This window comes from Lipotes vexillifer, unplaced genomic scaffold (assembly GCF_000442215.2).
Source record: "Lipotes vexillifer unplaced genomic scaffold, Lipotes_vexillifer_v1.1 scaffold8, whole genome shotgun sequence".
In the NCBI taxonomy this organism is placed as follows: Eukaryota; Metazoa; Chordata; class Mammalia; order Artiodactyla; family Lipotidae; genus Lipotes; species Lipotes vexillifer.
The window spans coordinates 5,620,871-5,638,123 of record NW_006781519.1 but is presented as its reverse complement, the minus strand read 5'-3'; the positions used below and the strand labels follow the sequence as shown (position 1 = coordinate 5,638,123).

Genomic DNA, 17,253 nt, shown 5'->3' with positions numbered 1-17,253 from the left:
CATTCCTGTGAAGAAATGTATTCGAATAAAGGGAAAAGGAGATTCACTAAAAAAAAAAAGAGTGTAAGTTTCATAGCTAAGAACTGGATTCCAGAAGAAAAGAACACACAGAAGACTTCAAATGTTGTTTCATCATGTAAACCTAAATCTAAAGGGAACTGAGGATAATCTATTTTTCTGGACTTTTAATCAAGGTCCATAATAATTAATTGTCACCAGGTATATTTCTGGTCAAGTCCCTCTGCATTCCTAAAGCTGAATTCTAATTGCATGACTTGGTGCCCTAGAATTTAAAGGTTCAGGAAGGAAATTGGTAATATTCTCCCTAAGCTTTCAAAACATAAATGTGTATATTGCATAAATCCATCACTGAAACTGCATAGGTTTACAGTAAAATAAATTGCAGTGCCTCGGTTATAATGAAGAACATAGAATTCATTGTGCCAGTCTCTTTTTCTTTCTCCCCTAGCTAAGACTTGCAAAAACACTTTTATAAGAAAATTTTAATAAAGGATTTCTTGTGACAACATTGTAAAAGCCAATTAGAATTGTGCAAAACTTACTACATTTACTTAAATGGAATAATGATCACTTGCAACAGGATTAGCTGTATGGAGGTTGACTGAGAACCATACAAGACTGGTAGTATTAGCTAGCTTATGTAAACATATTATCATGGAGATAAGGGTATTACCTGAATATTCAATCAAACTGCACATTTTGGATTTCCTTCAGTTTTGCCTTCTGTGCAGAGTTTCATTCAAAGAAGTATATACACTTGTAATGCATTTTAAATACAAGACTGCTTATTACTGAGTTGTTAAAAATAAATTTTTTAATATCTTAGAACAAATAATGACTTACTCATTTCCTTTGAAAATGGGGGCCCCAGATAATTATCCAATGGGCTTATAGAAATTATCTGGGATTTATTAATTGAAACATGGTAATTCAACAGGGAAAAACACTCCCCCAAAGATATTTTATGATTGCTACATTTATCTAATTATAAATTTTATAAAGTTTGTTTTGCTATCTTTCTAAGAACTTATAAAATTTAATTTCAATCTTACAAATGCATAGAAAAACTAGTTTCCTATGCAATGCATTATTAAGGATGTTAAGAAATTTGGGAGAGTTGAGAAAGATGGCGGAAGAGTAAGATGCGGAGATCACCTTCCCCCCTACAGATACATCAGAAATACATCTACACGTGGAACTGCTCCTATAGAACACCCACTGAATGCTGGCAGAAGACCTCAGACCTCCCAAAAGTCAAGAAACTCCCCACGTACCTGGGGAGGGCAAAAGATAAAAGAAAAAAAAGACAAAAGAATAAGGACGGGACCTGCACCAGTGGGAGGGAGCTGTGAAGGAGGAAAGGTTTCCACACAAAAGGAAGCCCCTTCACAGGTGGAGACTGCGGGTGGCGGAGGGGGTAAGCTTCACAGCTGTGGAGGAGAGCAGCGCAACAGTGGTGCGGCGGGCAAAGTGCAGAGATTCCCGAACAGAGGATCGGTGCCGACCGGCACTCCCCAGCCCGAGAGGCTTGTGAATGTGTAAGTGTATGCCTCTATTTGAGATTTTCTGTATAGCTTTGCTTTCACCATTAGTCCTAGGGTTCTGTGCATCAGTTTTTGTTTTTGTTTTTTTAATTAAAAAAAAAACTTTTCCTTAATAATTATTTTTTTATTTTTTAATAAACTTATTTTATTTTACTTAATTTTATTTTATTTTATCCTCTTTCTTTGTTTCTAGTTTTTCTCCCTTTTCTTCTGAGCCATGTGGATGAAAGGATGTTGGTGCTCCAGCAAGGAGTCAGTGCTATGCTTCTGAGATGGGAGAGCAAAATTCAGGATATTGGTCCACCAGAGAGCTCATAGCTGCAAGAAATATCAAATGGCTAAAATCTCCCAGAGATCTCAAACTCAACATCAAGACCCAGCTTCACTCAATGACCAGCAAGCTACAGTGCTGGACACCCTATGCCAAACAACTAGCAAGACAGGAACACAACACAACCCATTAGCAGAGAGGCTGCCTATAATCATAATAAGGCCACAGACACCCAAAAACACACCACCAGATGTGGACCTGCCCACCAGAAAGACAAGATCCAGCCTCATCCACCAGAACACAGGAATTAGTCCCCTCCACCAGGAAGCCTACACAACCCACTGAACCAACTTTAGGCACTGGGGACAGACACCCAAAACAATGGGAACTACAAACCTGAAGCCTGAAAAAAGGAGACCAAAACACAGTAAGATAAGCAAAATGAGAAGATAGAAAAACACACAGAAGATGAAGAAGCAAGGTAAGAACCCAGAACACCTAACAAATGAAGAGGAAATATGCAGTCTACCTGAAAAAGAATTCAGAATAATGATAATAAAGATGATATAATGTCGTGGAAATAGAATAGAGAAAATGCAAGAAACATTTAACAAGGACCCAGAAGAACTAAAGAAGAAACAGCAATGATGAACAACACAATAAATGAAATTAAAAATACTATAGAAAGGATCAATATCAGATTAACTGAGGCAGAATAACAGATAAGTGACCTGTAAGATAAAATAGTGGAAATAACTACTGCAGAGCAGAATAAAGAAAAAAGAATGAAAAGAATTGAGAACAATCTCAGAGACCTCTGGGACAACATTAAATGCACCAACATTCGAATTACACAGGTACCAGAAGAAAAAGATTAAAAAAAAAGGGACTGAGAAAATATTTGAAGAGATTATAGTTGAAAACTTCCCTAATATAGGAAAGGAAATAGTTAATCAAATCCAGAAAGCACAGAGTCCCACACAAGATAAATCCAAGGATAAACACACCAAGACACATATTAATTAAACTATCACAACTTAAATACAAGGAAAACATATTTAAAGCAGCAAGGGAAAAACAACAATTAACACACAAGGGAATCCTCATAAGGTTAACAGCTGATCTTTCAGCAGAAACTCTGCAAGCCAGAAGGGAGTGGCAAGACATATTTTAAGTGATGAAGGAGAAAAACCTACAAACAAGATTACTCTACACAGCAAGGACCTCATTCAGATTTGATGGAGAAATTAAAACCTTTACAGACAAGCAAAAGCTGAGAGAGTTCATCACCACCAAACCAGCTTTACAACAAAGGCTAAAGGAACTTCTCTAGACAAAAACACAAGAGAAGGAAAAGTCCTATAATAACGAACCTAAAACAATTTAGAAAATGGGAATAAGAACATACATATCGATAATTACCTTAAATGTAAATGGACTAAATGCTCCCACCAAAAGACACAGATTGGCTGAATGGATACAAAAACAAGACCCATATATATGCTGTCTACAAGAGACTGACTTCAGACCTAGGGACACATAAAGACTGAAAGTGAGGGGATGGAAAAAGATATTCCATGCAAATGGAAATAAAAAGAAAACTGGAGTGGCAATTCTCCTATCAGACAATATAGACTTTAAAATAAAGACTATTACAAGAGATAAAGAAGGATGCTACATAATGATCACGGGATCAACCCAGAAGAAGATATAACAATTGTAAATATTTATGCACCCAACATAGGAGCACCTCAATACATAAGGCAAATACTAACAGCCATAAAAGGGGAAATCAATAGTAACACAATAACAGCAGGAGATTTTAACACTCCACTTTCAGCAATGGACAGATCATCCAAAATGAATATAAATAAGGAAATACAAGCTTTAAATGATACATTAAACAAGATGGACTTAATTGATATTTACAGGACAATCCATCCAAAAAACAACAGAATACACAGTTTTCTCAAGTGCTCATGGACCATTCTCTGGGATACATCATATCTTGGGTCACAAATCAAGCCTTGGTAAATTTAGGAAAATTGAAATCATATCATGTATCTTTTCTGACCACAATGCTATGAGACTAGATATCAATTATAGGAAAAGATTTGTAAAAAATACAAACACACAGAGGCTAAACAATACACTATGTAATAACGAAGTGATCACTGAAGAAATCATAGAGGAAATCAAAATATACCTAGAAACAAATGACAATGGAGACACAATGACCCAAAACCTATCAGATGCAGCAAAAACAGTTCTAAGAGGGAAGTTTAGAGCAATACAATCCTACCTTTAGAAACCAGAAACATGTCAAATAAACAACCTAAACTTTCACCTAAAGCAATTAGAGAAAGAAGAACAAAGAACCCCAGAGTTAGCAGAAGGAAAGAAATCATGATGATCAGATAAGAAATAAATGAAAAATAAATGAAGGAAATGATAGCAAAGACCAATAAAACTAAACACTGGTTCTTTGAGAAGAGAAACAAAATTGATAAACCATTAGCCAGACTCATCAAGAAAAAAAGGGAGAAGGCTCAAATCTATAGAATTAGAAATGAAAAAGGAGAAGTAACAACTGACAGTGAAGAAATTCAAAGGATCAGGAGAGATTTCTACAAGGAACTCTATGCCAATAAAATGGACAACCTGAAAGAAATGGACAGGTTCTTAGAAATGCACAACGTGCCGAGATTCAACCAGGAAGAAATAGAAAATATGAACACACCAATCACAAGCATTAAAATTGAAAGTGTGATTAAAAATCTTCCAAACAACAAAACCCCAGGACCAGATGGCTTCACAGGTGAATTCTATCAAACATTTAGAGAAGAGTTAACACCTATCCTTCTCAAGCTCTTCCAAAATATAGCAGAGGTAGGAACAGTCCCAAAGTCATTCTACAAGGCCACCATCACCCTGATACAAAAACCAGACAAAGATGTCACAAAGAAAGAAAACTACAGGCCAGTATCACTGATGAATATAGATGCAAAAATCCTCAATAAAGTACTAGCAAACAGAATCCAATAGCACATTAAAAGCATCACACAACATGATCAAGCGGGGTTTATTACAGTAATGAAAGGATTATTCAATATATGCAAATCAATCAACGTGATACACTATATTAACACATTGAAGGAGAAAAACCATATGATCATCTCAATAGATGCAGAGAAAGCTTTGAACAAAATTCAACAACAGTTTATTATAAAAACCCTCCAGAAGGTAGGCACAGAGGGAAATTTTCCCAACATAATAAATAACATATATTACAAAACCACAGCCAACATCATCCTCAGTGGTGAAAAAGTGAAACCATTTCCACTAACATTAGGAAGAAGACAAGGTGGCCCACTCTCACCACTATTATTCAACATCATTTTGGCAATTTTGGCCACAGCAATCAGAGAAGAAAAAGAAATAAAAGGAATCCAAACTGAGAAAGAAGAAGTAAACTATCACTGTTTGCAGATGACATGATACTCTACATAGAGAATCCTGAAGATGCTACCAGAAAACTACTAGAGCTAATCAATGAATTTGGCAAAGTAGCAGGATACAAACTTAATGCACAGAAATCTCTGGCATTCTTATACACTAATGATGAAAGGTCTGAAAGTGAAATTAAGGAAACACTCCCATTCACCACTGCAACAAAAAGAATAAAATATCTAGGAATAAACCTACATAAGTAGGCAAAAGACCTGTATGCAGAAAATTATAAGACACTGATGAAAGAAATTAAAGATGATACAAATAGACGGAGAGATATACCATGTTCTTGGATTGGAAGAATCAACAATGTGAAAATGAATATACTACCCAAAGCAATCTACAGATTCAATACAATCCCTATCAAACTACCAATGGCATTTTTCAAAGAAGTAGAACAAAAATTTTCACAATTTGTATAGGGAAAAACAAAATGCCCCATATAGCCAATGAAATCTTGAAAATAGGAAATGGAGCTGGAGGAATAGGGTCCCTGTGTTCAGAGTATAGTACAAAGCTACAGTAATCAAGACAGTATGGTATGGCACATATACAGAAATATAGATCAGTGGAACAGGATAGAAACTCAGAGATAAACCCATGCACATATTGTCACCTTATCTTTGATAAAGGAGACTAGAATATACAGTGGAGAAAAGACAGTCTTTTCAATAAGTAGTGCTGCAAAAACTGGACAGGTATATGTAAAAGTATGAGATTAGAACACTCCCGAACACCACACACAAAAATAAGCTCAAAGTGGATTAAAGATCTAAATGTAAGGCCAAACAGTATCAAACTCTTAGAGGAAAACATAGGCAGAAAGCTCTATGACATAAATCACAGAAAGATCCTTTTTGATCCACCTCCTAGAGAAATGGAAATAAAAACAAAAATAAACAAATGGGACCTAATGAAACTTCAAAGCTTTTGCACAGCAAAGGAAACCATAATCAAGACCAAAAGACAGCCCTCAGAATGGGAGAAAATATTTGCAAATGAAGCACCTGACGAAGGATTAACCTCCAAAATTAAAAGGAGCTCATGCAGCTCAATAACAATAAAAGAAACAACCCAATCCACAAATGGCAGAAGACCTAAATAGACACTGCTCCAAAGAAGATATACGGATTGCTAACAAACACATGAAAGAATGCTCAACATCATTAATCATTAGAGAAATGCAAATCAAAACTACAATGAGATATCCTCTCACACCAGTCTGAATGGCCATCATCAAAAATCTAGAAACAATAAATGCTGGAGAGGGTGTGGGGAAAAGGGAACACTTGTACTATTGGTGGGAATGTAAATTGATACAGCCACTATGGAGAACAGTATGGAGGTTCCTTAAAAAACTACAAATAGTACTACCATATGACCCAGCAATCTCAGTACTGGGCGTATACCCTGAGCAAACCATAATTCAAATGAGTCATGTACCAATATGTTCATTGCAACTCTATTTACAGTAGCCAGGAAATGGAAGCGACCTAAGTTTCCATCAACAGATGAATAGGTTAAGATGTGGCACATATATACAATGAAATATTACTCAGCCATAAAAAGAAACAAAATTGAGTTATTTGTAGTGAGGTGGATGGTCCTAGAATCTGTCATACAGAGTGTAGTAAGCCAGAGAGAGAAAAACAAGTACTGTATGCTAACACATATATATAGAATCTAAGAAAACAAAACAAAACAAAACAAAATTCATGAAGAACCTAGGGGTAAGAGAGGAATAAATACACAGACTTACTAAAGAATGGACTTGAGGATATGGGGAGGGCGAAAGGTAAGCTGTGACAAAGTGAGAGAGTGGCATGGACATATATACACTAGCAAACCTAAAATAGATAGGTAGTGGGAAGCAGCCGCATAGCACAGGGAGATCAGCTCGGTGGTTTGTGACCACCTAGAGGGGTGGGATATGGAGTGTGGGAGGGAGGGAGATGCAAGAGTGAAGAGATATGGGAAATTATGTATATGTATAACTGATGCAATTTGTTATATACCAGAAACTAACACACCATTGTGAAGCAATTATACTCCAATAAAGATGTTAAAAAAAAAAAGTTAGCTCAGAATATGGCTCAATTACCCTCTATATGATTGTTATTAATTCACTCTTTTGATTTGAGACACTGCAAATTTTCTGCTCTCTATAGCATCTTTGATGGTTATTATATGATACCTTTATTATTTTTATATTTTATTTTTTAAGTAATATATTTTTATAATCACCCTGTAAGTTTAGCTTGCATAAGAAGGTATTATCCTCTGGTAATAGAAAAATGTATTAAACGGTATGATTATTGGGCAGAAAAAAGAAAATAAGAAGGGTTGGTGCCTTACTGTCTGGGGGGGAAAGAGTAAGCATATGTTGTTAGTATGGATATACTCGGGTAAGATGATTGACAAAATACAATGAGGGCTTGGAGATATCAAATAAAACTTGTATCTACTTAATAATATAGTCTCAGTAGTATGATTTCTTGAAATAAAATTCATGTTCTTTAACATACTTGGAGAGCAGAAAGATCTGTCATTAGTGTTTATTGGCTATTTTGTAATTCTATCAAAATGTAGACTTCAATTTATCAAGTACAAAGTGGTATGGTATGAAATTCTGTACTGGCAGAAGTTACTTTTTCAATTACCTCCATTCTTGGAATCTTAACCACACAGGTAATCTTACTTGAAAGATCATTTAACTGTAAGCCATAAGAAACTGCCAGATGATTTTTGTTAAAAATGTCAAAATCATATGGTGGTCTTAAGAGTTGACATTTAATTTCATTAAGAGTTCATAATGTCCTGAAAACTTTCTAACCTCCCATCCCACAGCTCTTTAAAATAGAGACAATTTAGACTGAGAATACAAGGGAAAATTAGAGACCTTTATGTTTCTAAGCTGGCATTAAATCTTTCACTCCATAGTGATTTTAAATTTTTATGTTCATTGAAACAAATAGTGAAATATTTTATCACTTAAAATACATGAAAATATTTTCTCAAAATTTAGTAAATAATTAATCCCTCAAAATGAAAATTAAAGGAGATAAATATGTTTTTCTGCTGAGGGGATTAATCCCATATCCCTTACCATAACCCAAAATTTTGATGTGAGTTTAAAGCAAAGTGTGAAAACATAAAAAAAAGGAGAATATAAATTCATGTTTGTTAGACATCTAAAGGGAGATGATATAATTTATACCCCCTGAAAAACAATGACTTGAGAAATATTTGTTGTATTAAAAATTAAAATTGCTATCAGAAATAAAACAAAGTTATAAACAAAATAAATATCTAGGAACATTTTTTTGCTAAAAAATACAACAGTCAAATAAAAATAAATGTATAGAGATTATAAAGAATACAAAAATAAAAGTAATAGTCAAATATACAAGCAATGTTCAATCTCATTAGGAATTAATGTAATAAAAATTAAAATGAAAATAACAGTGTTTTCCTTTATGAAACTGTCACATGATGGATTTATTCTTGTGAAATAGGCCTTTTTAGGTAAAAAGTCAAATATTGGAAATTTCACATAGGTAAAATAGTAGTAATGATAACAATTATTATTATGATTTGACAAATTATTATATCTAGTTTGGGAAAGTGTGTAGGAAAATAGGCAATCTTATACCTGGTTGGTGAGATTACAAATTAGATTTTTTTTTTTTTCCTGAGGGACAAATAATAAATTAATACAAAAATTCTGAAAACTGGATGTATGTTTTGATATATCATGCTCTAGTAATACATTGTAAGCAAATTATCAGATACATGCAAAATATTTATATACTAGAATATATATTACAAGATTATACACAATTTCAACACTGTGAGCATTCACAAATGTCCAAGAATACATGGATTAATGAATAAATTGTGGCACAAGAAGGAAATTCTGTTCATTTACTAAAAACTATGTAGCATGGTTATATTTATAGACACTGAAAATTGCTCATCTTACATAGTTAAATAAAGAGGCAACACACAATAAATACACTATGACCACTATAACAAGTCACACACACACACACACACACACACACACACACACACACACAGACGTATTGAAAGGAATTCACCAAAGTTGTTTTAGTAGTTACTGTGATCCTTGTGGAGAATATAAATATAGATCACTCCCTTTTTTGTATTTTACTCTTCCTTTTCCTAGAATTTCAAATATAAATATAAATTAGTATATAATTAGAAAGACATAAATTATTTAGCATTCATAATCTTGGAATTCAGAATTCCTTGTAATTTTATATACATCTTTTATTTTGAGACAAATACCTTCTCTTATTTTTTCAGTGTTCCAAGTAGCACATCTTTCATTTAATGGTATGAAAACACAGAAATATTTTTTCACTCATTTTGTTGTCAGACATGTCTACAAAATTCAATAACAAGTGATATTTTTTCATAGCACCTTGTTTTAGTTCAGGATTATTAAATAATATTCTCTTCCCTGATATGTGGTAAAAAATTGCTTTTTTAACCTTTGTCAGAGTAAATAATTATTACATCTTCTATTCAGCAGAATTCCACATTTTTCTCCAAAAATGATAAAATCTTTATATATTAAAATTATTCAAAAATATATTTTCATGTATAAATATATTTCAGCTAGAAGACAGATTGCAAAATTATTAGTTAAAACTCATTATTCAAAATAATAATTTTCACACTGCATTCAGGGAGCATATAAGGAGATGGTGTGGTTTCCTAGACTGAAGTACGTGGTGAAATGAAGATCTAGTTACTTGCAAAGAACAAATTATTTTGCTTTATTAAAAAAATATGTAAGAGATCATGCCAAGGAAGAGGAAATTGGCAAAGACAATAATAGAACAATTCATGCTGGATTTTTAATGGCTTTGATGATGGAATGAATAATAGGTTTCTTTGTCAATAGTGTATTCTTCAGGATAATAATAAAATAAGCCTTTGTTTGAGCTCATGTAACTTGATGTTATAGAAGGGGATTGAACATGATGAAGGTTAAAAAGTTCTTGGGATCACTAAATATTAAATATATACACATATCCTTAAAGATACCAATATATTGTCCTGAAGACATAATCATATGCATACTCTGTGGCTGTTGCCTTCCTTGGGGTATTTGGGAACAGATTTATAATAATTAGATAACAAAATACTCATAAGAGATGTTGTAATGAGGAACTCTGTAAGTGCAAGTATAATTCAATAATTGTTGCTTTAGATTGAGAGAAGCTGCCAAAGAGGTTATCTAACTGATTTTTTAATTATTTAAAAATTTTTTGATAATTTTAGATGCATATGCAGTTGTAAGAAGCAATACAGGGATCTCATGTACCATATACATAGTTTCACACAGTGGCAAAATATATCAAAATTGGAATATTGCTATTGACACAACCAAACTGCAGAACAGTTCTCTAAAGGGTCAGCATAACTCCCTCCCCAATCACTAATCTTAGGCAACCACTAATCTGTTCTTCATTTTTGAACATTTTTTTCACTTCAAGAATGTTATGTAAATTGAATCATATGATATGTAATATTTTGAGATTGGCTTTTTCTCACTCAACATAATTCTCTGAGGATTCACTTAAATTTCTGTGTGTATCAAGTTTGTTCATTGTATTGTTGACTAGTATTTTACGATATAGAAGTACCACAGTTTCTTTAACCATTCACCTATTGAAAGACATCTGGGTTATTTCCAATTTGGGGCTATTAGATATAAAGCTTATATGAACATAATATGTTGTTTAAACAGATCTTTTCATATCTCTGGGTTAAATGCCCTATCTCTGGGTTGGATGGTTTTATCTCTGGGTTGCATATTTAGTTTTATAAGAAACTGCCTAACTGTTTTCCTGAGTTACTGTACCATTTCATTTTACATTCTGATCAGCAATATATGAGCATTAAAATTTCTACCCATATTCACTAGCATTTAGTGTTGACACTATTTTTTTAATTTACCCATTTTTATATTTATAAGTGTGTAGAGATAGCTCATTGTGATTTTAATTTTCCTAATGATTAATAATGTTGAACATCTTTTTATGTTCTTATTTGTCATTTAAATATCTTTGGTGAAAGGTCAGTTCTTTTGCCCATTTTTTAAATTGGAATTTTAAATTGTTGAGTTCTGAGAGCTTGTTTTATATTATGAAGATAATTTCTTTATTGGAAATGTAATTTGCAAATATTTTCTCTCAGTCTTTTCTTTCAACTTTTCACCTTATTAATGGGTCTTTTTTAGAAAAATAAATAAATTTTGTTAAAGTCCAATCTGTCAACTTTTCTTTTTGTAGATTGTGACTAGGTGTCACGCCTAAGAAGTATTTGATTAGCCCTAGATTCTGAAGACTTTCTTCCAGGATATTTTCTGTAAGTTTTATAGTTTTCTGTGTTTTGTATTTTTAAATTTTACATATAAACCTTTGATCCATTTTAAGCTAATTTTAGTATAAGTTATGGCATATAGGTTGAGGTTGATGGTTTTTGTTTTTGTTTTGTTTCTACAGAGGCATACCCAATTTTCCCAGAACAATTTCTAGAAAGGTTCTTCCTTCTTCCACTGAATTCCTTTTCCATCTTCTAAAAAATCAGTAAGCCATATTTGTATGGGACGAATAATGGGGTCTTTATTCTACTGTATTGATCAATATGTTTATTTCTCTGTCAATACCACCCTTTCTTTATTACCATAGCTATGCATTAGGCCTTACTACTTAAAGTTATTCCTCTCAGGTTATTCTTCTTTGTCAAAACCGTTTTATCAATTTTAGGGTTTGTGTCTTTCCTGATAAAATTTAGTATAACATTAGTTATGTCTACAAAAACTTGCTGGAATTTTGATAGGATATACATTAAACACTATAGATCAATTTTGGGACAATTAACATCTTAACAATATTGAGTCTTCAAAACCATATGTATGTCTTTCCATTTATTTAGATCTTGGTCAAAAGAACGAAAAAGTGTACATAATGAAAAGGAAGAAATAAAACTATTTTTTCCTATCTGTATGTTTTTAAATTTCCTTTTTGTGTCTTACTGCAGCATCTAGAATTTCCAGCATTATGCTGCATAAAAGTAGTGAGCGTGAACATCTTTGTCTTATTCCTAATTTTAGTGGTAAATCATTGCTTTTCATCATTAAGCATAATTTTAGCCATATAGTTTTTTTTTTTTGATAGATGCTATTTATCAAGTTGAGAAAAATCCACTCAATTTATCATGGTGAGACTTATTAGTATGAATATTATTGGGTTTTGTCAAATGCTTTTCTGCTTTAATTGATATGATCAAGGGATTTTTCTTCTTTAGCTTGTTAATATTGTGGATTTCATTGATTTTTTTTAAATTTTGTATATTTGGAGTCCCACTTTGTCATTGAATATAGTTATTCTGACGTTCTGTTCAATTGGATTTGATAATATTTTATTGAGATTTTGCATCTAAGTACATGAGAGATATCAGTCTATAATTTTCTTTTTTTGTGTGTCCATTTTTTGGTTTTGGTATTGGTATCCTAGATTCTCAGGGTGATTTGGGAAGTGTTCTCTTCTATTTTCTAAAAGAGATTTTGTAGGGTTGGTGGTTAAACCTTTGGGAAATTTTTCCAATGAAGCCATTTGGGCGTTGATATTTCTTTTTCTGGATATTTGTAACTATGAACTGAATTTCCTTAATAGTTGTAGGGCTATTGAAGTTATTTATTTTATATTGGGGGTATTGCAGTAATTTGTGGTTACTGAGAAATTGATATATTTCCTCTAAGGTGACAAATTAATGAACAGAAAGGTTTTCATAGTATTGCTTTATTATCTTTTTAATTAACTGTACATTTTGAAGGCATGCCCCCTGCTTCATTTCTGATATTAGCAAGTCCTGCCAAAAGCAATCCTGAATAAAGGTATTTAGTGAGTAAACAGATAGCTATGATTATTGATATGTCACAACCAAATATATATATATAGCTACTGTTTTTACTTAGTAGATTCCATGGCATTATATAAAAATATATAATTTTACAATGAAAATCAATGAATAAATATTTTGCTTTTCAGAATCTGTCAAACTAATGAATCCACACAACATAATCCTGCATTCAACATGTCTATGTGTTCTAAGATTACTACTGATTCTTCATGATGGATAAAAATAAGCACATTATTGTATATTTCACAATTACTAGATTCTTTGTCATGAATGATAGAAACTAAATTTGAATGTCTTAATTTTGAAATGTATAATCTGAGACTTATACACTCTTATTTTGAATTTTTAGCCAAATATTGTACTGAATATTCTGGAGGAATAGAGTGACTACAGAGCATTGTTATTCAAGGGCAAGGGGAATTCCAGAGAATTTGTGTCTGTGTAAGTCATTATTAAAAAACTGATTTACTTCCATGGCTTACCCCAATATCTTGGCAAGTATGGTCCACAATATTGTGAATTTAAGGTTTCAAGTCAAAACAAATCTGACATCTCTATGTCAGAATCAATAAAACCTCCCCAAATGAAAAAGCCCAGGCCCAGATGGTTTCAATGGTCAATTCTACCAAACATTTAACGAAGAATTAATGACAGTTATTCTCAAACTTTTCCAAAAATATAGGAGGATAGAACACTCTCAAACTCATTTTACAAGGCCAGCATTACACTGACATCAAAACCAGAATAAAACTACAAGAAAACTACACACCAATATCCAAGATGAATATAGATGCAAATATTCTTTACAAAACGTTATTGAATCAAACTCAACATTAAAAGGATCATACACAAATTATCCCTTAGATTCAAGGATGGTTCAACATATGCAAACCAATATATGTGATACACCACATTAATATACTGTAAGATAATTTGTATGATAATTTCAAATGATGCAGAAAAAGCAATTGACAAATTATATACTTTCATGATTAAACTTCTCAACAAACTGAGTATAGAAGCACAAGCTGCAACATAATAAATTCCATATATAGAAGCCCACAGCCAATATCATACTCAACAATAAAAAGTTGAAAGCTTTTCTTCTAAGATCAGAAATAAGAAAGTTGCCTATTCTCATCACTCCTATTCAGCATAGAACTGAAAGTTCTATCCAGAGCAATGAAGCATGAAAAAAGAAATAAATGGCATCTAAATTGGAAAGAAAAAGTAAATTTCTCTCTGTTTCCCGTGACTTATTATATTCAGAAAATCCTAACAAAATCAGTAAAGTTGCAGAATACAAAATCAACCTATATAAACAGTTGCATTTCTCCACACTTACAATGAACTATCTGAAAAAGAAATAAAGAAAACAAGGCATTCACAACAGCATCAAAAACAATAAAATATTTAGGAATAAATTCCACCAAGTAGTTAAAATATCTGTACATTGAAAACTATGCCTTTGAAGAATGAAATTGAAGATGACAGAAATAAATGGAAAGATATCCAGTGTTCTTGGATAGAAAGAATTAATATTGTTTAAATATATATACAACCCAAAAGCCATCTATAGATTCAATGCAATACCTATGAAAATTGTAATGACTTTACACAGAAATAAATTTAAAGATACTTGGATTCATAGAAAATTACAAAAGACCACAAATATTCAAAGCATTCCTGAGAAAGAATAAAGTTTGAGGCATCACACTTCCTGCTTTAAAGCTATGTTATAAAGCTATACTAATCAAAACAGTATGGTACTGGCATAAAAATTGACACATGGACTAATAGAACAAAATCAAGATCCCATAAATAAATCATTTTGCATATAGTCAAATAATATTTGACAAGGGAGCCAACAATATATAACTGGGGAAAGGATAGTCTCTCCATTAATTGGTGATGTGGAAATGTATATTCACTTGAAGAATAATGAAACTCGACCCCTACCTTACACCTCTCACAAAAATTCAGTTGAAATGAATTAAACAGTTAAACATAAGACCCAAAACCGTAAGACTCCTAGAAGAAAACAAAGGAAAAAAATCCTTGACATTGCTCTTGGCAATGATCTTTGGATATGACATCAAAAGCAATGGCAATGAAAGCAAAAGTAAACAACTGTTAAGATTATATCAATTAAAAAGCTTCTGCTTCACAAAAGAACTAAACAACAAAATAAAAAAGCAACCTATGGAATGGGAGAATATATTTGTAAACCATATATCTTATAAGGGGTTAATATCCAAAATATTTAATGAATACATACAACTTAATAACAGTAACAAAAAAGCAATAATAATCCAATTAAAAATGGGCAGATATTCTGAAAAAATCATTTCTTCAGAGAGAAATAGTAAAAAGGTACATAAAAAGATGCTCAATAGGACTAATCATCAGGTAAGTGAAGATCAAAACCATAATATCACCTCACACCTCTTAACATGGCTATCATCAAAAAGGCAAGAGATAACTTGTTGGCAATGATGTGGAGAAAAGGAAACCCTTGTGCATATTTGGTGGAAAAGTAAATTAGTAAAACCTGTTAAAAACAAAACAGACCCAAACTGGGGTCACTTATCTTAAGCCTCACATCAGCAAATCAAGACTTATTTACAGTTTTGGCCTTTTCCAGATATGTAATCTTAATCCAGTCAATCAGGAATCACCTGATCAGCACTAGTTAGGTAATCTGTCTGATTGACTCCTCCTATCCCCTAAAGGAAAGTTAACTTGCCAGAACAAATCTGCTTTTTTCCCTTTTTGCTCCCATTCCCTTCTGCCTGTAAAAGTTTTTCATTTTGTACAGCTCCTCAGGATTCCTTCCTGTCTGCTAGATTGAAGACTGCCTGATTCATGAATCATTGTATAAAGCCAATAAAATATATATTTTTTAATTGAAGTGAAATTAACTTACAAAACCATATTAGTTTCAGGTGTATGACACAGTGATTTGATATGTTTATACATTACAAAATTATCACCCCCATAATTCTAGTTATCATCTGTCACCATACAAAGTTATTACATTATTATTGACTATATTTCCTATGCTGTACACCAATAAAGTCTTTAAAATTTACTTTGTTGAATTTTGTCTTTTAACAAGCCACTGTGGAAAACAGTATTGGGATTTCTCAAAGAAACTAAAAATAGGATTACCATATGATGCAGCAATTCCACTTCTGGGTATATATTCTATGGATACAAATTCACTATGTTGGAGAGATGTCTGCACCCTCATGTTCACTGCAGCACTATTTACAATAGACGAGGTATGGAAACAGCCTAAGTGTCTATCAACAGATGAATGGATAAAGAAAATGTGATATAAATGGAATACTATTCAGTCATAAAAAAGAGGAAAATTCTGTCATTTGTGACAACATTGATGCTGAAAGCTCAGCCTCTGTACACTGGTGCCGAATCAAATCTCTGAGACACAGTTTTAGGTGAAATAGAAAAGAATAGCTTTATTGCTTTGCCAGGCAAATGGGGGCACAGTGGGCTCCTGCCCTCGAAAACTATGTGTCCCTTGAGTGGAACCAGGATCCTGCTCCAAGGCTGTTCTATTGTTTCTTGACTGTTCCTCCCTTGACTCTGCATCCCTTCCCTTCCTGGATTAGCAACAGTTTGAATCTGCCTTTTGGAACTCAGGGAAGGTCATGGAGGCTGAACAGAAAGGCTCCATGTGCCAATGAGCCCCTACGGGGTCCTACTGAGTTTCAATCCCCCCCTTTTTCTTTGATACTCCTCAATCTTGAGGTGAACAGATGTCGGACAAGCACAAAGAATGATCGCTTTGGATAGAGATGTTATCCATAAGCTTGGCAGAAGAACTTGGTTTTAGGGAGGCTCAGTTTTAACCCCCACTTCGGTTTTATCTTTCCCCAAATATTTCAGAGAAGAGAGCAATGACAGTTCTGTCTACTTCCTGCT

General features: G+C 32.9%; 1 protein-coding gene across 1 annotated transcript in view; it reads right to left on the bottom strand.

Moving 5' to 3' along the window:
* LOC103079493 (survival motor neuron protein-like) overlaps positions 1–17,253 on the bottom strand; it is a 52,578-nt gene that overhangs the window by 33,694 nt on the left and 1,631 nt on the right. The window lies entirely within an intron of this gene.